The sequence below is a fragment of the Arachis hypogaea genome, chromosome 7 (genome assembly GCF_003086295.3).
Source record: "Arachis hypogaea cultivar Tifrunner chromosome 7, arahy.Tifrunner.gnm2.J5K5, whole genome shotgun sequence".
NCBI classification, from domain to species: Eukaryota; Viridiplantae; Streptophyta; class Magnoliopsida; order Fabales; family Fabaceae; genus Arachis; species Arachis hypogaea.
The window spans coordinates 17,027,621-17,052,937 of NC_092042.1; the positions used below are offsets into that span (position 1 = coordinate 17,027,621).

A 25,317-nucleotide genomic window follows, 5' to 3' on the forward strand; every position below is an offset into this window, starting at 1 on the left:
GTCACTCTCCATCACATCCACTTCTATATCAACTCTAACATTGTACTTCACTACCCACCCCACTACGCTACCATTTTCAAAATTCACACACATTCTCTAACAACAACAATAGAGATGAAAGAGTCAAAGAGAAGTAAATTAAAGTTAGAAATTGTGTGTGCGAGAGAGAGAGAGAGAGAGAGAGAGAGAGAGAGAGGAGGAGGAGGAGGAGGAGGAGGAGGAGGAGGAGGGAGAGAAAGGTGGTAGTAGTGGTGGCTCATCATCCCCAATCTTTGTGCCTTGATTACTATCCTTGCTCTACGCGGCATAATTGGCATCGATCTCTCCTCCATTCACTCCGACATCGTCAATGGCGCCACCTTTTCCAAGGTACCCAAAATTCCTCCATCTCTCTTCATCATCCTTTCCTTGATCTTTTTTTTTTTTTGAAGAATGATGTGATTATGATTGTGACACTGGAGAAGGAAGAAGATGGGATGGAAGGATTGAAATAGTTTATGTCAATATTTTTATAGTGATGTAGTTAGGGGTGTTCAATATCTGGTTCAACCCAAAACCTGGCCCAGACCCGAGATATATTTTGTCAAGTTCAACTTTTCATTTTTTTCCTGTTGTTATTTTCGAGTCGGGCTGAGGTTTTGTTTTGGGTTGTCCTGCCCGGCCCGAAGTTACTTTTTACAATAAAAAATATATATTTGAGTTAATTAGTAGTGTTATATTATACTTTTATAATTCAATTAATATTTTTTATATTATAAGATATTATTTTTGTTTTAAAATAATTTTTTAATATAAATATGAGCTAATATTTGTTAAAGTTATTTTTAAGAGTAAAATTTTATTATTTTAATATATAAAATTTACAAATTTGTATAAACTAATGCTTCATCTGGTCGATCCGGTTTAACCCAATTTTTTTGTCACTTCGAGTCGGATCAAAATAGACCCGTCTTTTTAGGGTCAGGTTTGGGCCTACTTAAACCCGATCCGGCCCATAAACACCCCTAGATGTAGTAGTGGAGTAACAAAGAAGGATAAGGTGGTTAAGGTGATGGCAATGGAAGATTATGAAAATTTGAGATCTGGGAAAGAAAAGATAGGAATAGAATTGAGGTTGGAGATAAGAGTGTGAATAATTTGAGAATTTTATTAAAAAGTCAACAAAAGCATAAGATTTTGGTACTTTTGTCACACGAAACCTATCTTTTATGGGTTTAATTACTCTGCAGGTCCCTATAGTTTCACCGAACTTTCAATTAGGTTCCTATACTTTTTTTTCTTTTCAATTGGGTCCCTGTACCTTATTTTTTTTCAATTAAGTCCCTGCCGTCAGTGTACCGTTCGAGCTAACAGAATATTCTTCATAAAAAAGGAATATTCTTGGCAATTAGCTGTAGATGCTTGGTGAAGTAGTCTGAATTTTTTCCTAATACCCAAATAACTACTCGCATTTCATTCCTAAGAAAAAAAGAAACCCAAAGTTTCTCTTGTCTTCTCTGTCTCCTGCCTCCGTCGACGGCGTGTGTGTCTACCATCGACTGCAACAGACAGTTGCCGGTGTCCCCTTCGTCGCCTTCTCTCTGCGCTAGGCCCTTGTGCATTGTTGTTGTCAGAGGTCTTCTCCACGATTTGTCTGGCCAAGGTATCTTCGTTCCGTCGCGGTGAAGGCCCTCTCCTGGAGTCACCGTGCCGCACGTTGCCGAGCCTCCGACCACGCCTCTGCTCCATCTCCCTGCAGTCGAAGTTTCTACAAGTAAATGACAAAGAAAAAACCCTAATTTTTTCAGTATTAAAAGTTCATATTTATGTTATTTTTTTCAAAAAAAAATGGCATTGTTTGACTATTGTTGCTGTGATGGTGGTGCTTTAAATGGATTCTACTTCTATTTTTATTAAATGGATTTTGCTTTCAAAGGGATATTTGTGAAAGTGTAATGTATGTGGTTTCAACTTATGAAAGTCTGAATCTTTTTTTCAAATTATGTGATTGAATGGAGATACTATGGTATTGGATGATGAATTTTGTTTATTCTTGAATGTTGATTGTTGTGGCTATGCTGATGTTACTTTAAATGGATTATGTTTCTGTTTTTAACACCTGTAGGGATGGAGGACTCAGATTTTACCATAGACATACACCATGGTGGCAAGTTTCATGATTTAGGGAACAGGCTAGAATATTTGGGGGAAAGGTGTTGAAAGATATGCATTATGAACTCGATGAATGAAGTTTGCAAGAAATAGTTAGTGAGTTGCAAAAGTTAGGGTACAAAGGGAATGCCCGAATCTGGTACTGTGAACCAGGCTGTCAATTGAGCTCGTGTCTCAGAGAGTTGATGAGTGATGGAGATGCCATGAGAATGGGTAGGTTATTAGTATCGCAAACTGTTTAGCATTGCTCGGTGTATGTTGTTGATTCCTGTAGGGAAGGTAACGGTGTTGAGATATGTTCGAATTATAAGGACTATGTGCCAACAGAAGCTGAATACAATGAGAGTGGTTTCGTAGAAGTAGAGGTTGAATGTGAATCAGAAGCGTCTAGTGAGGAGGATAGATTTGATGACAGTGCCGACAATGGAGACCACGAGGATCATTTTGGGTTTGACGTTGAAGATGAAAATGATGGTGGAGTTGGAAATGCTTTTAGGGAATTTGATGGCCCTTTAAATGAACATGACAATGCTCAAACTGGTGGTGTTGATGCTGCTGTGAATGACGCCGCCGTTAGGGATGATGTTGAGGTTGGAGAGATTTCCGAGGGTTATGAAACTGAAGATATTGATAGCTATGAGGGAGATTCGGATGATATGATTAAGAAGAGAAGATATCCTAAATACAATGAGGCTGAGATGAATAGGAAATATGTGTTTAAGGTGGGATTGGAGTTCAAGTCACTTGGTCAGTTTAAGGATGCTATTAGGGAGCATGCTCTGTTGAATGGAAGGGATATTAGGTATATCAAGAATGATAAGGTTAGATGTAAAGTGGGCTGTAGAGGAAAGAAAGGGAAGTGTAGGTGGATGGCATTTGCATCCAAAGTTGGTAGTTCCGATTGCTTTCGGCTGAAGACCCTTAACAGAAAGCACACTTGTGGATGAGATTACAGTGGTAGGCTTGCATCAAGTAGTTGGGTGTCTCAAAAGATTGTTACCAATATTAGGAGGGGGAGGAGATGAAGATTGCAACAGTAATTCAGACCATTCAGGATAAATACATGGCTAATATTTCAGTCACAAAGGCTTATTGGGCAAGGAGAAAGGCGAGGGAAGAAGTACATGGCAGGGCTATTCTATAATATGGCAAGCTCAGAGATTACTGTGCAGAGATTATGAGGACAAATCTCGGGTCTACTACTCAGATTTTGGTTGACAGGCCTTTAATTACACACCAACCAAGGTTTATGAGGATGTACATGTGTCTAAATTTTGTCAAGCAAGGCTTTTTGAAATATTCTTCAAACTATTGTTTTACTGTTTTAAATTCAAAATTATAGGGTATTTGAGGTGTCTAGGGGATTAGGTTGTGATTAGTATAACATATAGTGTATGAAAATTTATTATGCTGTGTTGTAAATTGTTGTCAATTGATTTGGATTGCAAACAGATTATGCTGCCTTATAAATAGACTATAAGATGATTATCAATTAATTATGCTGTGTTATAAATCTCTCTTGTAAATGGATTATAAATTAATTAAAAAAAGAGCTGAATATTCATGTTGCAATCTACTGTTTACCTGATTTCAGAACCTGGTCTTGCTGCTGCCGCCAACAGAGAAGATCCAAATGCTGTTGACACTGTGCCTACTACTGCGCCTGCTGCTGCTGCTGCTGCTGATCCTGCAGCTGCTGTTGACACTGATCCTGCTGCCGACAACAGATTCGGTGTGAATATCCGCAGATATGAGCTACCCAATAGCTACCCACCACACCTGCATCTTCCCAACAACTATCCACCACACCTGCTGTTGCTGCCTCCACTCAACCACCTCTCATACTTGCAACTTCAGCTTCTCAGGCTCCAACCACATCCACCGGTGCAGTGGCTCCAACCACAGCCACCTCACAACAAGCCTTACCTCTTCAAGGGCCAGGCTCCCAGCCTCTCCTAGCTGTGGTAAGTACAAAATCTCATCAAGCACCTAGAGCATATTCTCAACCTTTACCAAAGACAAAGGTGTTTGGTGTGAGGAGAAGTGGGCGGCTGAAGTTTGGAGTGATGAAGCAAAAAGGGGCACCTAATCTACATATAGACCTAAGTGATGAATGAAATCTCTTTATATTTATAGTTAGGGTTGTTGGGGTTGCTGTTAAATAGTATATTTTGTGATGAATTGTGTCTATGTGGCCGCTGTTTATTATGTGGATAGGTGATGAATGGATTGTTGACGGTTTAGAATTTCACAAATGAAATCTCGTTGAAGTATAGTCTCTAAACCTACAATAATCCTTTCATGCAAAAAGTTGTTTGTCACTAGTACAAACCCCTAAAATTTATAAACCGAAGTATTGGAACCTCGGGTCGTTCTCTCTAGGAATTACAATAAAGTGTCTTGTTATTGGTTTGAGTTGTTTTGGAGTTTTGATAAGAGGCATAAAAGTAAATGGCAATGAAAATAAACTAACAACTATAAAAGGCTCTTGGCAAGGTATGAAAATTAGAAGTCCTATCCTAGTTATCCTTCTCAATTGTGATGAGAATTGTTCATTGCTACCACTTAGTTAACCCTTACTAAATAAAGGAAAGTCAAGTGGATGAATTGCCTTGAGCCACAAGTCCTAGCCAACTCCCAAGGAAGGACAAGCTTTAGTGCACTCCAAACCAATTAGCAATCTCTCCAATTATCAATCAACAAAGGAATTAGATAACTCAAGTGTCACTAATTACTCTACCTAGGCCAAGAGGAACAAAATCTATACTATATCTATAAGAGACATTTCAACAAACACATAAAGTGCAATAGAAGTAATCATTATTGAATGCAAGAATTAAAGGAATCTACAACTACAAAAATAAGAGATCAACAATAGAAAAGCAAAGAAGACACATTTAGTATGAATTACCTCTTATTGAATTGGAAGAATGTAGAAGGAACAATACTAGATCTACAACAAAATATAAGAACAACATAAAGGAAATTACAACAAAAGAATAGAAGAAGAATGAATGTAACTACAAGGAATTGAAAGGTAGAAGTAGAAGAAAAGCAAAGATTAAAATCTAGATCTAAGAACTAAACCTAATCCTAATCCTAGAGAGAAGTGAGAGGTTCTCTCTCTAAAAACTAATTTTCCCTCCAAAACTAAGCTAAACTAAACTAATGGTAACTAACATGTCTATCCCTCTTCAATCCTTGGCTTAAATAGGATCAGAAATGAGTTGGATTGGGCCCACAAGGCTTGTAAATTCGCTAGCCACGTTTTGCTTTAAGTGAACCAGGTGGCAGCAACGGCGCGTGCGCGTACTATGCACGTGCGCGCCACCATACGTGTAGCAACTATGGAAAATCTTATATCGTTTCGAAGCCCCGGATGTTAACTTTCTAACCCAACTAGAACTGCATCATTTGGACCTCTGTAGCTCAAGTTATGATCGTTTAAGTGCGAAGAGGTCGGCTTGACAGCTTTCCGGTTCTTTCATTTCTTCATGAGTTCTCCAACTTTTCATGCTTCTTTCTTCATTCCCTTAATCCAATCTTTGCCTCCTAAACCTTAAATCATTTAACAAACATATCAAGGTATCTAATGGAATCAAGGAGAATTAGATTTAGCTATTTTAAGTCCTAAAAAGCATGTTTTCACTCTTAAGCACAATTAAAGGAGAAGTTATAAAACCATGCTATTTCAATGGATAAATGTGGGTAAAAGGTTATAAACTCCCCTAAATCAAGCACAAGATAAACCGTCAAAATGGGGTTTATCAATAGGACCACTATTTTGATATTTTGTAATCAGGTTGGACCACTTTTAATTATTGCACTTCTTGGATCTTTATTTTGGATTAGCTATATGTGGCATATTATATGACCACTTATGTTATGATATTTTGTGTAAGTATGGTTTACAGGAACACTTAATAAAAATATATATAGCATATTTTCTGGCCACTTCTTGCTGCAAGTTGTTGTCACTTGTGAAAATTTAAATATTCACATTGATAAAGTTGCTTCCCAACTATCATTTGTTATACAAAAAAATACATCAAAGTGCAAAATTGATTCAAACTAAACATAATTAACTTTAATTGGATTGAAGCCATATAATCTCTTATATTACAACTTCATAACACAGATAACTCTAAACTCTTGCAAACCACATTCCAATTATTAAGACTAGCAAAAACATAAATAGCATATATTGCATTTTACATTGAATTTTCATATTGTCATCCAACCTCCCAACTTGTTCTTGAAGAATATTCAACTCATCACACAATCTACCCATACAAGCATCTATTTCTTTTGGCTTCAATAATTAATCTCTCCATCTCCACGTTTAGCCTCTCTATCTTTCTTTCTTGTGCATCTAATTTCAACATTTCAACTTCCAACTTAGCAGAATTTTGTGTTCCAACAATTCCAACAGCAGCAGCAGCAGACACGTTACTTCTTGCACCAACTTCATCAACCCACTCAAAAAATTTACATCTTCTGTTAGGGCAAGAAATAAATCTTCTATTAGGATTCTTTGTTGTTCTTGAAATTTGAAGACTCAGAGTGTCACTACAAAAACAGTGAACCCGCCTTTCCTTTTTCTTTGGCCACCTATTCTTTGCACCGTCATCAACCTCAATCCAATCAAAATCATCAATCCAATAAAAAAAGTTGCATTTTGGTATCTTCCCACAAGTAACATACCTCCTAACATGGTCAGAAACGGCTGAGGAACGGTGGACGGTTACTACCTCTCCACAGAAACACAGGTGTCTTCTTTCTTTCGAGTACGAGCTCTTAGAAACATAGCTTCCCGAAGAGAGAATGAATGAGGTTCTTTGACTATGAGCCATAAATTTGGAGAATATGAAAACTGAAAATGGAAAAGGAAGAAGAAGAGAAGCCTCAAAACTGCAATGAGAGTGTTTATAGGGAGAAGACAAGGGTAAATAAGTCATTCCACAGCTCACTAACGTTTTTTCAACGTCAAACGTTAACAGGGACTTAATTGAAAAAAAAAAGGTACATGGACCCAATTGAAAAGAAAAAAAGTATAGGGACCTAATTGAAAATTCGGTGAAACTATAGGGACCTGTAGAGTAATTAAACCTTCTTTTTTTATGGATACTTTTGTCAGCGTTCCCAAATTCATAGTTATAAATTATTTTTTTTCCAAAAATCACTGTCTCACAAAGTAGTTGTTATGCAATAGCTAAATTAGTAAGAGTATGAGTGGTAGTGGTAGTGAAAGAGAAGGACGATTAGAAATTAGGAGGAGAATAGGATTAAAATGGAGGTGAGGTTAGAGAGCAATAATATGAGAATTTTTAATATTTTTTAGAATTTAGGTAATTTTGTCAATAGAATCTAATTATTTATGGGTATAAGGTTAATTTTGCTTTTTTTTTAAATAAATTTGTCATTATTCTAAATATTAATGAGTAGAATTAGTAGTTTATCCTATTTACTATTTGTCGAATACTAATTTATTGAAGAGTTCAATAATAATTTGTCAAAAAGATATTATTTTTAATATAATGTCTATATTTGTTTTCAACTCAAAAAGACTATTATATTGTGACCTATGAAGCACGGACACTTCGTTGAGTTGTCGTTCCCGTGTTGGACACATTTCGGACACGACACTCACCGACACTCGTCCGACACATATATCTGCTGTGTCCAACTGTGTCTTAATAAAAAATTAAAAATTCTTCGTCGAACACGCTTGGACACACCTAAATTTTTAGAATATCATAATTAGGGAACAAAATAAAAAAATATCAAATAATAAGAAAAATGATCTGAAAAAATCAAAGTAATTTGTTAGGATATTATTCCATAATTAGCATACTCATAGTCTATATATTGAGTAAAATCTTATAATCAAATAATATAAGAATTCAATATGATACTTTTCTAAAATATTCTTCTTCTTTTCTTTCCTAAATCCTTTGTACCATTGTGACATGGTATCAGAGCAGTGTTAGGTTCTGGAAACTCAAAAGTATCATTACTGACCCAGCAACACTACCAAAACCCAACATGTCGGTATTAGATGAAGAAACCAGCAAGATTACCAACCCAAAATCAACCACTTCTGACGAATTGAAATTATAAATTGCAAAAATACTACGCAATAGTCTTAAAATACGATCAATCCGATAATTTGTCAATTGGTTTCAAATTAAATGGAGATAATTATCCATTATGGGCAACTCTGGTGAAAAAAGTAATTGGTGGAAGAGCAAAAAAACCTCACCTAACAGGGGTACCTCTGACACCAACAGAGACGAAACCAACATATGATCAATGAGAACAAGTAGATCAAACAGTTTTTACCTGGATTATCCAAAACATCGAAACAAACCTGATGAACAACATGTCTCAATTTCTAACTGTAAAGACATTATGGGACGGTCTGGCAACACTTATGGAAGCGGTACCGATCCGATGCAAATCTATGACCTACATCGATGAGCCAACACTCAGAAACAAGAATAAGATACCTTAGAAGAATTTTGGAACAAATTTCAAGCCATATGGATGGCCATTAACAGAAAACAACCAAATCCCATGAAATGCCTAGAAGATATTCTGATTTTCAATCGATTAAAATAAGAATAGAAGTTGTATCAGTTTCTTATTGGAATTGGTGAAAGATTTGAAATAATTAGAAGAAATTTATTAAAGTAAGAGACAAATCCTTTGGTCGAGTCTGCCTACGCCGCTATCTATAGGGAGGCATCCCGATTTTAGATCTTGAAGTCCACCACCAATGGAGGCGATGTATCATAAGGAAAATTGGGATCGGACTAGCTGTGAAAAATAGAGCAAACTAAGACGTACAGGGATGCAGCCGCTCAGAAACTGCTTTCAAGTATGAAATGAAGAAACACACACAAAAAACTACTTTAGGATTGTAGGTTACCCAAATTGGTGGAAAAATAATTCCAAGTCATCGAAAAATCAAAGCAAGGAAATCGCCGCTGTGAGCTCTGGTCACCAGCAGCGGCAGCGGTGAGGCCAGAAGAGAGGAAGCAAGTCGCGATGCAAGGTAGCAACGGCGGTAAGGTCTGAAACTGTGCCAAAAGATAAGGAGGAGGAAAGTTTGTTGAGCCCTAATGGACTTTATAGCCTAAGAACTACCGAACTCCTTGGCTGCTCAGCCCAGACCGTGACTCAATATAAAAGGGAGACCCAAAATTAGAATCCAATTAAGAAAAATAAATGAATGGATTTTCGATAGTGGGACTACCAATACTATGACTCATGACCTCTATGATTTTAACAGCTTGACTATACCCTCAAAAGCCCATATTGAAATAGCTAGTAGGGAATTAATTGATGTAAAAGGAGGAGGCTCCATTAATTTTTCAGAAAAATTAAAATTAAAAAATTGCCTCTATGTTTCTGCATTATCATCAAAATTATTATCTGTTAGTAAAGTAACAAAGAAACTAAATTGTGTGGTATTCATGTACTCTACCTTTTGCCTTTTGCAAGGCATTCTTACTGATGAGCGGATAATTTGTATGCTTTTTGGCATTATTTTTAGTATGTTTTTAGTATGATCTAGTTAGTTTTTAGTATATTTTTATTAGTTTTTAGTTAAAATTCACTTTTCTGGACTTTACTATGAGTTTGTGTGTTTTTCTGTGATTTTAGGTATTTTCTGGCTGAAATTGAGGGACCTGAGCAAAAATATGATTCAGAGACTAAAAAGGACTGCAGATGCTGTTGGATTCTGACCTCCCTGCACTCGAAGTGGATTTTATAGAGTTACAGAAGCCCAATTGGTGCGTTCTCAACGGCGTTGGAAAGTAGACATCCTGAGCTTTCCAGCAATATATGATAGTCCATACTTTGCCCAAGATTTGATGGCCCAAACCGGCGTTCAAAGTCACCCTCAGGAATTCCAGCGTTAAACGCCGGAACTGGCACAAGAATGGGAGTTAAACGCCCAAACTGGCACCAAAGCTGGCGTTTAACTCCAAGAAGAGTCTCTACACGAAAATGCTTCATTGCTCAGCCCAAGCACATACCAAGTGGGCCCGGAAGTGAATTTTTATGTCATTTACTCATCTCTGTACACCCTAGGCTACTAGTTCTCTATAAGTAGGACCTTTTACTATTGTATTAAGACATCTGGGTAGTTATCTTTGTTCTGATGCTATCTTAGATCATTGGGAGGCTGGCCATTCGGCCATGCCTAGACCTTGTTCTTATGTATTTTCAACGGTGGAGTTTCTATACACCATAGATTAAGGTGTGGAGCTCTGCTGTACCTCGAGTATTAATGCAATTACTATTGTTCTTCTATTCAATTCCGCTTGTTCTTGTTCTAAGATATCACTTGTTCTTCAACTTGATGAATGTGATGATCCGTGACACTCATCATCATTCTCACCTATGAACGTGTGACTGACAACCACCTCCGTTCTACCTTAGATTGGGTGAATATCTCTTGGATTCCTGATACACGATGCATGGTTGATCGCCTGACAACCGAGCGCTCGCCTGACAACCGAGCCAGCCATTCTGTGAGATCAGAGTCTTCGTGGTATAGGCTAGAACTGATGGCGGCATTCAAGAGAATCCGGAAGGTCTAACCTTGTCTGTGGTATTCTGAGTAGGATTCAATGATTGAATGACTGTGACGTGCTTCAAACTCCTGAGGGCGGGGCATTAGTGACAGACGCAAAAGAATCACTGGATTCTATTCCGGCCTGATCGAGAACCGACAGATGGATAGCCGTGCCGTGACAGGGTGCGTTGAACATTTCCACTGAGAGGATGGGAGGTAGCCACTGACAACGGTGAAACCCTTGCTTAAGCTTGCCATGGAAAGGAGTAAGAAGGATTGGATGAAGACAGTAGGAAAGCAGAGAGACGGAAGGGACCAGCATCTTCATGCGCTTATCTGAAATTCCCACCAATGAATTACATAAGTATCTCTATCTTTATCTTTATGTTTTATGCGTTTATCACCATACCCATTTGAGTTTTCCTGACTAAGATTTACAAGGTGACCATAGCTTGCTTCATACCAACAATCTCTGTGGGATCGACCCTTACTCGCGTAAGGTTTATTACTTGGACGACCCAGTACACTTGTTGGTTAGTTGTGCGAAGTTGTGTTTATGCCATGGTATTGAATACCAAGTTTTTGGATTCATTACCGGGGATTATTTGAGTTGTGAAAAGTATTGATCACAATTTCGTCCACCAAGTTTTTGGCGCCGTTGCCGGGGATTGTTGAGTTTGGACAACTGAAGGTTCATCTTGTTGCTTAGATTAGGTATTTTTTTTTCGGAATTCTTGAAGATGAATTATAGAGTTTCATGATGATCTGTTGAAATCTGGCTAGCTGTGAAGCCATGTCTAATTTCATTGGACCGAGGTTTCAACTTATCATCACAAGAGCTTGTTGATTTCTATCAATCTTGCTTTTGGAGCAATGATCTGCTAAGGCTTGGCTGGCCATTGGCCATGTCTAGTGTTTTGGACCGAAGCTTTCTTTGAAAGCTTGGCTGGCTGTGAAGCCATGTCTAATTCCTGGACCGGAGTCTTAGACTAGCATTGCACTGATTCCTGGAATTCTCATTAAGAATTTTGATACCTTTATTTTCTTTTCCACTTAATTTTCGAAAAACACAAAAAAAAATTTACAAAATCATAAAATCCAAAAATTTCTTGTTTGAGTCTAGTGTCTCATTTAAAGTTTGGTGTCAATTGCATGTTTCTGTTCTTCTTGCATTCATCCATGTGTCTTAAGTGATCTTCAAGATGTTCTTGATGATTTCATTACTCTGATCTTTAAATTCTCTTGACTTGAGTGTTTTGTGTTTCTCATATGCATTCTCATTTTATCAGTGTCAATAGTATACAAACTGCTAAGTTTGGTGTCTTGCATGCATTGTTTATTTGATTTTAGTTGCATTTTGATTATTCCTTATGATTAAAAAAAATCCAAAAATATTTTCAATTTGTGTCTTTTCAAGTCAATAATACAGAGAATTGAAGATTCAGAACATACTGCAGAAGAATTACACAGAAAAAGCTGGACGTTCAAAACGCCCAGTAAGGAAGGCAAACTGGCGTTTAAACGCCAGCCAGGGTATCTGGTTGGGCGTTTAACGCCCAAAAGGGTAGAGTTTTGGGCGTTAAACGCCAGAATGTGCACCATTCTGGGCGTTTAACGCCAGGATGGCACAAGAGGGAAGATTCTATTTTCAATTCAAATTTTTTCAAGTTTTCAAAATTTTTTAAAATCAAATCTTTTTCAAATCAAATATTTTCAATCAAATCTTTTTCAAAATCAATTTCTTTCCATTTTCAAGGATACTTGCTATCAATTAATGAAATGATTCAACATTTCAAGTATGTTGCCTTTTCTGTTGAGAAAGGTTTAATGTTTGAATCATATCTTTTCTTGTTAGCCAAGTCATTAATTTTTAAAAAAAATCAAATCTTTTTAAAATGTTTTTCAAATCATACCTTCTCAATCACATCTTTTTAAAATCAATCATATCTTTTTAATCACATCTTTTTAAAATAGTTTTCAATCATATCTTTTTAATTTCTAATTTCAAAATCTTTTTCAAAAATCACTTGATCTCTTTCCCACTCTTGGTTTTCGAAAATTAATTAGTGTTTTTCAAATTGTTTTCAAAATCTTTTACTTAATTTTCGAAAATTTCTTCCCCTCTTCTCACATCCTTCTATTTATGGACTAACACTATTCCTTAATGCATAATTCGAACTCCATCTTCTTTGATAAGTTCGAATTTTCTACTTCTGCCTTCTATTTTTCTTTTCCTCTGACACCTTAAGGAATCTCTATACTGTGACATAGAGGATTCCACATTTTCTTGTTCTCTTCTCTTTCTTATGAGCAGGAGCAAAGACAAAAGCATTCTTGTTGAGGCTGATCCTGAACCTGAAAGGACCTTGAAGCGAAAACTAAGAGAAGCTAAGGCACAACTCTCTGTAGAGGACCTAACAGAAATCTTCAAAGAAGAAGAAACCATGGCAGCCAAAAACAACAACAATGCCAACAATGCAAGGAAGGTGCTGGGTGACTTTACTGCACCTACTCCCGACTTTTATGGGAGAAGCATCTCTATCCCTGCCATTGGAGCAAACAACTTTGAGCTTAAGCCTCAATTAGTTTCTCTAATGCAACAGAATTGCAAGTTCCATGGACTTCCATTGGAGGATCCTCATCAGTTCTTAGCTGAATTCTTGCAAATCTGTGACACTGTCAAGACTAATGGGGTTGACCCTGAGGTCTACAGACTTATGCTATTCCTTTTTGCTGTAAGAGACAGAGCTAGGACATGGTTGGACTCTCAACCTAAAGAAAGCCTAGACTCTTGGGAAAAGCTAGTCAATGCCTTCTTGGCAAAGTTCTTTCCACCTCAAAAATTGAGTAAGCTTAGAGTGGAAGTCCAAACCTTCAGACAGAAGGAAGGAGAATCCCTCTATGAAGCTTGGGAAAGATACAAACAATTAATCAGAAAGTGTCCCTCTGATATGCTTTCTGAGTGGAGCATCATAGGTATTTTCTATGATGGTCTTTCTGAACTATCCAAGATGTCTTTGGATAGCTCTGCTGGAGGATCTCTTCATCTGAAGAAGACGCCTACAGAAGCTCAAGAGCTCATTGAAATGGCTGCAAATAACCAATTCATGTACACTTCTGAAAGGAATCCTGTGAACAATGGGACTAGTCAGAAGAAAGGAGTTCTTGAGATTGACACTCTGAATGCCATATTGGCTCAGAACAAAATATTGACTCAACAAGTCAATATGATTTCTCAAAGTCTGTCTGGAATGCAAAATGCACCAAGCAGTACTAAGGAAGCTTCATCTGAGGAAGAAGCTTATGATCCTGAGAACCCTTCAATGGAAGAGGTGAATTACATGGGAGAACCCTATGGAAACACCTATAATCCTTCATGGAGAAATCACCCAAATTTCTCATGGAAGGATCAACAGAGACCTCAACAAGGTTTCAACAATAATGGTGGAAGAAACAGGTTTAGCAATAGCAAGCCTTTTCCATCATCTTCTCAGCAACAGACAGAGAGTTCTAAGCAGAACACCTCTGACTTAGCAACCATAGTCTCTGATCTAATCAAAACCACTCAAAGTTTCATGACTGAAACAAGGTCCTCCATTAGAAACTTGGAGGCACAAGTGGGTCAGCTGAGCAAGAAAATTACTGAACTCCCTCCTAGTACTCTCCCAAGCAATACAGAAGAAAATCCAAAAGGAGAGTGCAAAGCCATCAACATGGCCGAATTTGGAGAGGAGGAAGAGGCAGTGAACGCCACTGAGGAAGACCTCAATGGACATCCACTGGCCTCCAATGAGTTCCCCAATGAGGAACCATGGGAATCTGAGGCTCAAAATGAGACCATAGAGATTCCATTGAATTTACTTCTGCCATTCATGAGCTCTAATGAGTATTCTTCCTCTGAAGAGGATGAGTATGTCACTGAAGAGCAAGTTGCTAAATACCTTGGAGCAATCATGAAGCTAAATGACAAGTTATTTGGAAATGAGACTTGGGAGGATGAACCCCCTTTGCTCACCAAAGAACTGGATGACTTGTCTAGGCAGAAACTGCCTCAAAAGAGACAGGATCCTGGGAAGTTTTCAATACCTTGTACCATAGGCACCATGACCTTCAAGAAGGCCTTGTGTGACTTAGGGTCAAGTGTAAACCTCATGCCTCTCTCTGTAATGGAGAAGCTAGGGATCTTTGAGGTGCATGCTGCAAAAATCTCATTAGAGATGGCAGACAATTCAAGAAAACAAGCCTATGGACTTGTAGAGGCTGTTCTGGTAAAAGTTGAAGACCATTACATCCCTGCTGATTTCATAGTACTAGAGACTGGGAAGTGCATGGATGAATCCATCATCCTTGGCAGACCCTTCCTAGCCACAGCAAAGGCTGTGATTGATGTTGATAGAGGAGAATTGATCATTCAAGTGAATGAAGAATCCTTTGTGTTCAAGGCTCAAGGATACCCTTCTGTCATCATGGAGAGGAAGCATGAAGAGCTTCTCTCAAAACAGAGCCAAACAGAGCCCCCACAGTCAAACTCTAAGTTTGGTGTTGGGAGGCCTCAACTAACTTCTAAGTTTGGTGTTGAACCCCCACATTCAAACTCTAAGTTTGGTGTTGGGAGGTTCCAACATTGCTCTGAGCATCTCTGAGGCTCCATGAGAGCCCTCTGTCAAGCTACTGACATTAAATAAGCGCTTGTTGGGAGGCAACCCAATGTTATATTTTATATATTTTCCTTTGTTATTTTATGTTTTCTGTAGGTTGATGATCATGAGAAGTCACAAAATCAATAAAAAAAGCAAAAACAGAATGAAAAGCAGAAAGAAAAACAGCACACCCTGGAGGAGAGCGTGCTGGCGTTTAAACGCCAGTAAGGCTAGCTGTTGGGCGTTTAACGCCCAGTCTGGCACCATTCTGGGCGTTTAACGCCAGAAAGGGGCACCAGACTGGCGTTAAACGCCAGAAAAGGGCAAGAAGCTGGCGTTAAACGCCAGAAATGGGCACCAGCCCGGCGTTTAACGCCAGAATTGGCTAAAAACGCAATTTTGCTTGCCACTTGGTGCAGGGATGACTTTTCCTTGACACCTCAGGATCTGTGGACCCCACAGGATCCCCACCTACCCCACCACTCTCTCTCTTCTTCTTCACCCATTCACCACACACCCCAAAAACCCTTCACCTATCAAATCCCATCTTTCTCTTCACCACTCACATCCATCCTTCATAAAACCCCACCTACCTCACCATTCAAAACCCACCCATACATAGCCGAACATCACCCTTCCCCCTCTCCTATATAAACCCATTTTCACTCCTTCATTTTCACACAACCTAAACACCACTTCTCCCCCTTTTTGGCCGAACACAAAGCCATTCCCTTCTTTCTCATTTCTTCTTCTTCTACTCTCTTCTTTCTTCTTTTGCTCGAGGACGAGCAAACCTTTTAAGTTTGGTGTGGTAAAAGCATCGCTTTTGTTTTTCCATAACCATTTATGGCATCCAAGGCCGGAGAAACCTCTAGAAAAAGGAAAGGGAAGACAAAAGCTTCCACCTCCGAGTCATGGGAGATGGAAAGATTCATCTCAAGGGTGCATCAAGACCACTTTTATGAAGTTGTAGCCTTGAAGAAGGTGATCCCCGAGGTCCCTTTTTCACTCAAAAAGGGTGAATATCCGGAGATCCGACATGAGATCCAAAGAAGAGGTTGGGAAGTTCTTACCAACCCCATTCAACAAGTCGGAATCTTAATGGTTCAAGAGTTCTATGCCAATGCATGGATCACCAAGAACCATGATCAAAGTATGAACCCGGATCCAAAGAATTATCTTACTATGGTTCGGGGGAAATACTTGGATTTTAGTCCGGAAAATGTAAGGTTGGTATTCAACTTGCCCATGATGCAAGGAGATGAACATCCTTACACTAGAAGGGTCAACTTTGATCAAAGGTTGGACCAAGTCCTCACAATCATATGTGAAGAGGGCGCCCAATGGAAGAGAGATTCAAGAGGGAAGCCGATTCAATTGAGAAGGCATGACCTCAAACCCGTGGCTAGAGGATGGTTGGAGTTTATCCAACGCTCAATCATTCCCACTAGCAACCGGTCCGAAGTTACTATAGACCGGGCTATCATGATTCATAGCATCATGATTGGAGAAGAAATAGAAGTTCATGAGGTTATAGCTCAAGAACTTTATAAGGTGGCGGACAAGTCCTCTACCTTGGCAAGGTTAGCCTTCCCTCATCTCATTTGTCACCTCTGTTATTCAGTTGGAGTTGACATAGAGGGAGACATTCCCATTGATGAGGACAAGCCCATCACTAAGAAGAAGATGGAGCACACAAGAGATCCCACTCATCATGAGATCCCTGAGATTCCTCAAGGGATACACTTTCCTCCACAAAACTATTGGGAGCAACTAAATACCTCCCTAGGAGAATTGAGTTCCAACATGGGACAACTAAGGGTGGAGCATCAAGAACAATCCATCATCCTCCATGAAATTAGAGAAGATCAAAGAATCATGAGAGAGGAGCAACAAAGACAAGGAAGAGACATTGAGAAGCTCAAGCACTCCATAGGATCTTCAAGAGGAAGAAAGAGCCGCCATCACTAAGGTGGACCCGTTCTTTAATTTCCTTGTTCTTTACTTTCTTGTTTTTCGAATTTCAGTGCTTATGTTAGCTATGTTTGTGTCTTGTGATCATTAGTGTCTTAGTGTCTATGCCTTAAAATTATGAATGTCCTATGAATCCATCACCTTTCTTAAATGAAAAATGTTCTTAATTGAAAACGAAAAGAATTGTATGAATTTTGAATTTTATAACAGTTTAATTATTTTGATGTGGTGGCAATACTTTTGTTTTCTGAATGTATGCTTAAACAGTGCATATGTCTTTTGAATTTGTGGTTCATGAATGTTGGCTCTTGAAAGAATGATGAAAAAGGAGACATGTTACTGAGGATCTGAAAAATCATAAAAATGATTCTTGAAGCAAGAAAAAGCAGTGAATACAAAAAAAAATTTCGAAAAAAAAAAGAGAAAAGAAACGAAAAAAAAGAGAGAAAGAAAAAAAATAAAGTTGTGATCCAAGGCAAAATGAGTGTGCTTAAGAACCCTGGACACCTCTAATTGGGGACTCTAGCAAAGCTGAGTCACAATCTGAAAAGGTTCACCCAATTATGTGTCTGTGGCATGTATGTATCCGGTGGTAATACTGGAAGATAGAGTGCTTTGGGCCACGGCCAAGACTCAATAAGTATCTATGTTCAAGAATCATCATACTTAACTAGGAGAATAAATGACATTATCTGGATTCTGAGTTCCTAAAGAAGCCAATCATTCGGAATTTCAAAGGATAGAGTGAGATGCCAAAACTTTTCAGAGGCAAAAAGCTAAAAGCCCCGCTCATCTAATTAATACTGATCTTCATAGATGTTTTTGGAATTCATTGCATATTCTCTTCTTTTTATCTTACTTGATTTTCAGTTGCTTGAGGACAAGCAACAATTTAAGTTTGGTGTTGTGATGAGCGGATAATTTGTACGCTTTTTGGCATTGTTTTTAGTATGTTTTTAGTATGATCTAGTTAGTTTTTAGTATATTTTTATTAGTTTTTAGTTAAAATTCACTTTTCTGGACTTTACTGAGTTTTTGTGTTTTTCTGTGATTTCAGGTATTTTCTGGCTGAAATTGAGGGACCTGAGCAAAAATATGATTCAGAGACTAAAAAGGACTGCAGATGCTGTTGGATTCTGACCTCCCTGCACTCGAAGTGGATTTTATAGAGCTACAGAAGCCCAATTGGCGCGCTCTCAACGGCGTTGGAAAGTAGACATCCTGGGCTTTCCAGCAATATATGATAGTCCATACTTTGCCTAAGATTTGATGGCCCAAACCGGCGTTCAAAGTCACCCTCAGGAATTCCAGCGTTAAACGCCGGAACTGGCACAAGAATGGGAGTTAAACGCCCAAACTGGCACCAAAGCTGGCGTTTAACTCCAAGAAGAGTCTCTACACGAAAATGCTTCATTGCTCAGCCCAAGCACACACCAAGTGGGCCCAAAAGTGAATTTTTATGTCATTTACTCATCTCTGTACACCCTAGGCTACTAGTTCTCTATAAGTAGGACCTTTTACTATTGTATTGAGACATCTGGGTAGTTATCTTTGTTCTGATGCTATCTTAGATCATTGGGAGGCTGGCCATTCGGCCATGCCTAGACCTTATTTTTATGTATTTTCAACGGTGGAGTTTCTACACACCATAGATTAAGGTGTGGAGCTCTGCTGTACCTCGAGTATTAATGCAATTACTATTGTTCTTCTATTCAATTCCGCTTGTTCTTGTTCTAAGATATCACTTGTTCTTCAACTTGATGAATGTGATGATCCGTGACACTCATCATCATTCTCACCTATGAACGTGTGACTGACAACCACCTCCGTTCTACCTTAGATTGGGTGAATATCTCTTGGATTCCTGATACACGATGCATGGTTGATCGCCTGACAACCGAGCGCTCGCCTGACAACCGAGCCAGCCATTCCGTGAGATTAGAGTCTTCGTGGTATAGGCTAGAACTGATGGCGGCATTCAAGAGAATCCGGAAGGTCTAACCTTGTCTGTGGTATTCTGAGTAGGATTCAATGATTGAATGACTGTGACGTGCTTCAAACTCCTGAGGGCGGGGCGTTAGTGACAGACGCAAAAGAATCACTGGATTCTATTCCGGCCTGATCAAGAACCGACAGATGGATAGCCGTGCCGTGACAGGGTGCGTTGAACATTTCCACTGAGAGGATGGGAGGTAGCCACTGACAACGGTGAAACCCTTGCTTAAGCTTGCCATGGAAAGGAGTAAGAAGGATTGGATGAAGACAGTAGGAAAGCAGAGAGACGGAAGGGACCAGCATCTTCATGCGCTTATCTGAAATTCCCACCAATGAATTACATAAGTATCTCTATCTTTATCTTTATGTTTTATGCGTTTATCACCATACCCATTTGAGTTTGCCTAACTAAGATTTACAAGGTGACCATAGCTTGCTTCATACCAACAATCTCTGTGGGATCGACCCTTACTCGCGTAAGGTTTATTACTTGGACGACCCAGTACACTTGCTGGTTAGTTGTGCGAAGTTGTGTTTATGCCATGGTATTGAATACCAAGTTTTTGGATTCATTACCGGGGATTATTTGAGTTGTGAAAAGTATTGATCACAATTTCGTCCACCACTTACGAAGGAAATCATTGGGTGTGGTACTGAGCGAGGAGGCCTTTACTACGTTGATGAGGTATCACACCACAGTCATGCAATGTTTGCTCACGGAATGGTTACTAGGCAACTTTAGTTATGGCACATGTATCTCGGACATCCTTCATTTGGGTACCTCAAGTTTTTATTTTCTGGTCTTTTTACAAGTAGCACTGAACTCATCAAATGTAAAACACATATTCGTATAAAAAATCACAGAGTTTCTTTTTCTCCTGTTGACACTAGAGTCAATTCTATTTTTTCTCTATACATTCTGATGTGTGGGGCCTGACCCCTATTTTTCATAATAATTTTAAATATTTTGTGTTATTTGTGGACGATTTCTCTCCCATGACTTGGGTATATTTTTTAAAACACAAATCTGAAGTACCTGATAAATTCTTTGCTTTCTACCAAATGATCCAAACTCAATTCAACAAGAAAATCCAAGTACCTTGCTTAGATAATGGTGAAAAATTTATAAACTAATCAATGCGAGATTTTTTTTAAGCAAAATGGCCTTATCTATCAAACTTCCTGCCCAAATACACCCCAACAAAATGGTGTGGCTGAGCGGCAAAATCGTAAGTTACTTGAGTTGACTCGTGCCATGCTCTTTGATGCACAAGTTCCAAAAACTTTTTGACCTAAAGTTATAGCGACCTCTGCCTACTTACTGAATCGCCTACCTAGCCAAGTTCTTCACCACATAACACCCTTTCAAGTCTTGGTTACTCAAATTACAATCCTACCTATTCTAACCTTACCACCTCGAGTATTTGGATGCTCCGTCTTTGTCCATACCCCTCAAAGTCAATAGAACTAATCTTGACTCTTGTGCAAAAAAAAAATGTGTTTTCGTTGGGTATGCTACACACCAAAGCGGTATAAGTGCTACAATCCAATCACTCGTCATGTTCATGTGTCCATGTATTATGATTTTTTAAAATCTGAATTTTACTTTAGTTAACTAAATAACCTTTATTGTCTAGAATCTGTTCAAACAGAGCAAGCAGATGGAGCCACTGAGGATACTTCATTCAACGTAGTAAACAACTCGGTACATACAACCAGTGAAAATCCTTTTGAAAATGTCAGACAAGAGGTAAGTAATTGTTAATCTGGTAATTTACTCTCTTCATTTAATGAGGCCACTAACAATAGCAGTATAGCACTGGAACATGAAGAACTAGAGCCCAACACCTTTATTCTTCCTCTAAGAAGAAATAGATGGATGCCTCCTGATCGGTACTCACCAGGACATATTTTTCATAACTCAAGATACCCGATAAGGGTGGCTAGAGAAGCAATAGTAAATGTTGCAAAGGCTTCTTCCACTACATTCTTGACAAAGACATTTCAAAAACTGTCTGAAAAACCAATGAGAAAGTTGAATGGCGAAAAGCCATGAATACATAAATGGAAGCTCTAGAAAAGAATGGAACTTGGGAGCAGTTATCCTACCGATAGGAGAAAAGCTAGTCCGGTGCAAATGGATGTTCACCATTAAACACAAGGCAGATGACACTACTGAACAGTACAAGAAAAGGTTGGTGGTCAAAGGTTATACACAGACCTATGGTATCGACTACACTGAAACTTTTTTACTAGTTACAAAGATTAACTCCATCAGGGTGTTGTTTTCAATAACAGCAAATGAAGATTGGCCACTCCATCAATTTTATGTCAAGAATGCTTTCTTGCATGGAGAATTGAAAGAAGAAGTGTACATGGAAGCTCCTCCAGGTTTCTCAAAAGGATTTAGAAAATATGAAATTTGCTGGTTAAAGAAGCCTCTTTGTGGGTTTAAATAATTTTCATGTGGCTGGTTTGGAAGATTCACAGTGGCCATGAAAAGGTATGGGTAAAAGCAAAGCAACTCTGATCATACCCTCTTTTTGAAAAAAATGAAGAGATTTAATCACTTGCCTAATAATCTATGTAGATGATATGATCATAACAGAAAGCGATGCTGAAGAAATTGCAAAATTGAGAAGAAACTTATTTACAAAATTTGAAATGAAGGATTTGAAAAGATTAAAATATTTCTTAGGAATAGAGGTTCTACGATCCAACAAATAAATCTTTATCTCCTAAATAAAGTACATTTTAGAGATTTTGGCAAAAACAGGAATAGTGGATTGCAAATCAATAGATACGTCCATGCAAGTTAATCACAAGTTGAAGATAGTAGAAAGTGCCACCCTAGCAAGTAAAAAAAGGTGCCAGTGACTGGTTGGTAGGGGTGGTAGGAGTACCCGAACCCGCGGGTACCTGACCTGCCCCGATCCTGACGGGGCGGGTTAAAATCTGACTCAGAGCGGGACGGGTTTTGGTCGGAGCGGGTGGCTGAGCGGGGCAGGGCGGGGTCGGGGTCAGGGTAAACCCGCCCCGGAGTGCATGGTATATATACACACTTAAAAAAATTAGGGTTTCTCTTTTTCAGTTCTCACAGCCGCAACCCTAACAGCTTCACTCATCACTCCTTCAGGCTTCAGGTTTGATCCCCCAACCCTAACAGAGAAGAGGTCACCTCTTCCTCTTCAGCCGCAACCCTCTTCCTCTCCCGCCGAGCCCATCACCGTCGCGACGCTACCTTCCTCCGAGCCCCTCGCCCACTTCCTCTTCCTCTTCAGCCGCAACCCTCTTCATCTCCCGCCGAGCCTATCACCGTCGCGACGCTACCATCCTCCGAGTCCCTCGACTCCCTCGCTCACTTCCTCTTCCTCTTCAGCCGTAACCCTCTTCCTCTCCCGCCGAGCCTCTCACCCCCGCGACACTACCATCCTCCGAGTCCCTCGCTCACTTTCTCTTACTCTTCAGCCGCAACCCCGCAACCCTCTTCCTCTCCCACCGAGCCTCTCACCGCAGCGACACTACCATCCTCTGAGCCCCTCACGGAGTCTTCATCTGCTGAACAGTGAACCCCTCGCTGTGTCACTGAGCTGTCGTCCTGCGCTACCGAACCTCTGTGCTGCCCTCTTTGTCGCTGTCTTCCTCCTCTAGTAACTGGTAAGTTGCCCCTTTCTCTATCTCATGCTCTCTCTGTTTTTTCCTGTAAGTGCTTGATCGATTTGAAATTGTTTAGATTTTGTGATTGTTCATATCGCATTTGGTGAGACAATAATCATAATAATTGCCATATTAGTTTCATCGTTAGACATCTCAGTACTTATGTATGTTCCTTTTTTATTGAATTGGTTGATTTGCGGGTTATTGATTGATTTTAGTAACTGTAGACTATAGATGAAATGAGATAGGTAGCTCTGTTTTGACTACATATTGGTTGATGGAAATAAGTTTTGTAAGAAATGACATAGGTAGCTCTGTTTTGACTGCATATTGGTTGATGGAAATAAGCTTCGTAACCATTTTGTGGACTTGATAAGTTGCTCTTGCGTGCTTAGGAGTTAGGACTACGTGTTAGTGTGTGGTTTTATTGCTGTTGTAGGCTATTATTCTTCTTTTTCATTCCTTTGAAGTCATATATTCAACCTGTGCAGAATACTTTAAAAGGCTTAGCTTATCGGCATTGAGCTCTAATACTTTGTATTATTGATATTAATTGAACATTCAATTTGATAACAAACATAAAAAAGTAAGTTGTACTGAAACTTAAAAAGATTCAGCAGCTGTAACTGTTTTTGGATATTTCTGATGAATTATTTGGTTGATAAATGAAAAACCATAAGTTATGAATTAAGGACTAGATACCTATATAGCGCTGGAATGTCCATATTAACCTATCATGTCATGAGTTATGATAACTTAATCCACAGCTATGACAGTTTGCCAATTCTTAAATTTTGTTTTGTATTTTTTTAATTGTTTCCTCTTGTTCATATTTCCTCTTAATTGTTTTTTTCAGGAGGATCCATATTTCATTCTTTTGCTCTCAAAAGCTGCTCTATCTTATCCTATTATTGTACTCTAATTCTATTCCCCTATTGATTCTTGGACTTGTGTATTTGAACCTGGATTCATCAGATTCTTCAACTTCTCTAGATTTTGTTTAATTATATTTATTAATACAGTATATATTTTGTTAGTAGAGGATGTTTCTTTTTCTGCATGTGTATTTCTCTTCAAACAATTTAGTTTGAGTGAATTAGATATCAAGCTATGTTGAGTGTTGCTTTCTTTGTTGTGTTTGAGCAAGTGATGGGAATTTCACCTATTTGGTATGCTTGATATTGATATGATCATATCTTATTGAAATTCTGCAACAGATTAGAACTTAGATATTAAAATTTTGCTTGTCACCCTTGTGTTATTACTAATTAGATTTATCATTATTTTCCCTTCAGAAACTGGCCTTAACTAGCATCACAATATAAAGCATGCTTTCCCAGTGACATTTATTTGTGGACAAGAATTTGTTACTTTATTGTTGTGATTCATTCTCCACACTTATATATCTCTAGTTTATATGCTTTGTGTTTTCAATGTAGGTGTGTTAAGGTAATTTTATGGCTAGCAATGCTAGAGAAGATACACAAAGCAATAATGTTACTCCGACTGATAATGAAATTGAATCTTAATATATTAATTGCTATCTCTTTTGATTTTTAAGTTTGAATCTTGATCTTCAAAACTTTAATGATGATGAAGATGTGGAAAGTGATCAAGAATAAGGATTGAAGACTTTTTTATATTTTAATGATGTAATTTCTTTATGTTAGTATTTTAATTTAGTTATTTGACATTGTATGAACTCTTTTTTAATTTTAAGTTATTTGATATTGTATGAATCTTATGTTTGTATTTTAATTCAGTTATGAATTTTAAGTTTGTATCTTGATTTATATATGAATGTGTAAAATTAAAAATATTATTTACTTTTTATAGGGGCGGGTTAGGGTAGAGTAGCCTACTACCCGTGGGTAGGGGTGGGGCGGGTAGTAGTGGGGTACATGGAAGGCGGGACGGAGTCGGGTAGGGCAAAAACCCGCCCCTACCCGCCCCACTGCCATCCCTACTGATTGGAAAACTAATTTACTTATTACATACTCGGTCTGACATAGCTTATGTTGTGAAAATAGTAAATCATTTTATGTATAAGGCACAAGAATATCATATGGAAGCCGCCATGAGGATAGTTTGATATTTGAAGGGAGCTCTAGGAAGTGGAATCATATTCAAAAGGAATGGCCATTTGAAGGTTGAGGCATATACTGGCGCAGATTGGACAGGCAACCTAAATGATAGAAAATCAACAGTTGGTTACTTTACACTTGTTGGAGGGAACTTGGTAACTTGGAAAAGCAAGAAGCAGAAAAGTTGTAGCACTTTCAAGCGCACAGGTAGAATTTCGAGGGATCGTTA

At 38.6% G+C, this 25,317-nt stretch overlaps 1 non-coding gene across 1 annotated transcript; it reads right to left on the minus strand.

Annotated features, from left to right (window-relative positions):
* Window positions 1-13,587: 13,587 nt before the first annotated feature.
* Window positions 13,588-13,695, minus strand: LOC112704763 (small nucleolar RNA R71). Its single transcript, XR_003155370.1, has one exon. It is a non-coding gene; the product is annotated as a small nucleolar RNA R71 (small nucleolar RNA).
* Window positions 13,696-25,317: the final 11,622 nt, after the last annotated feature.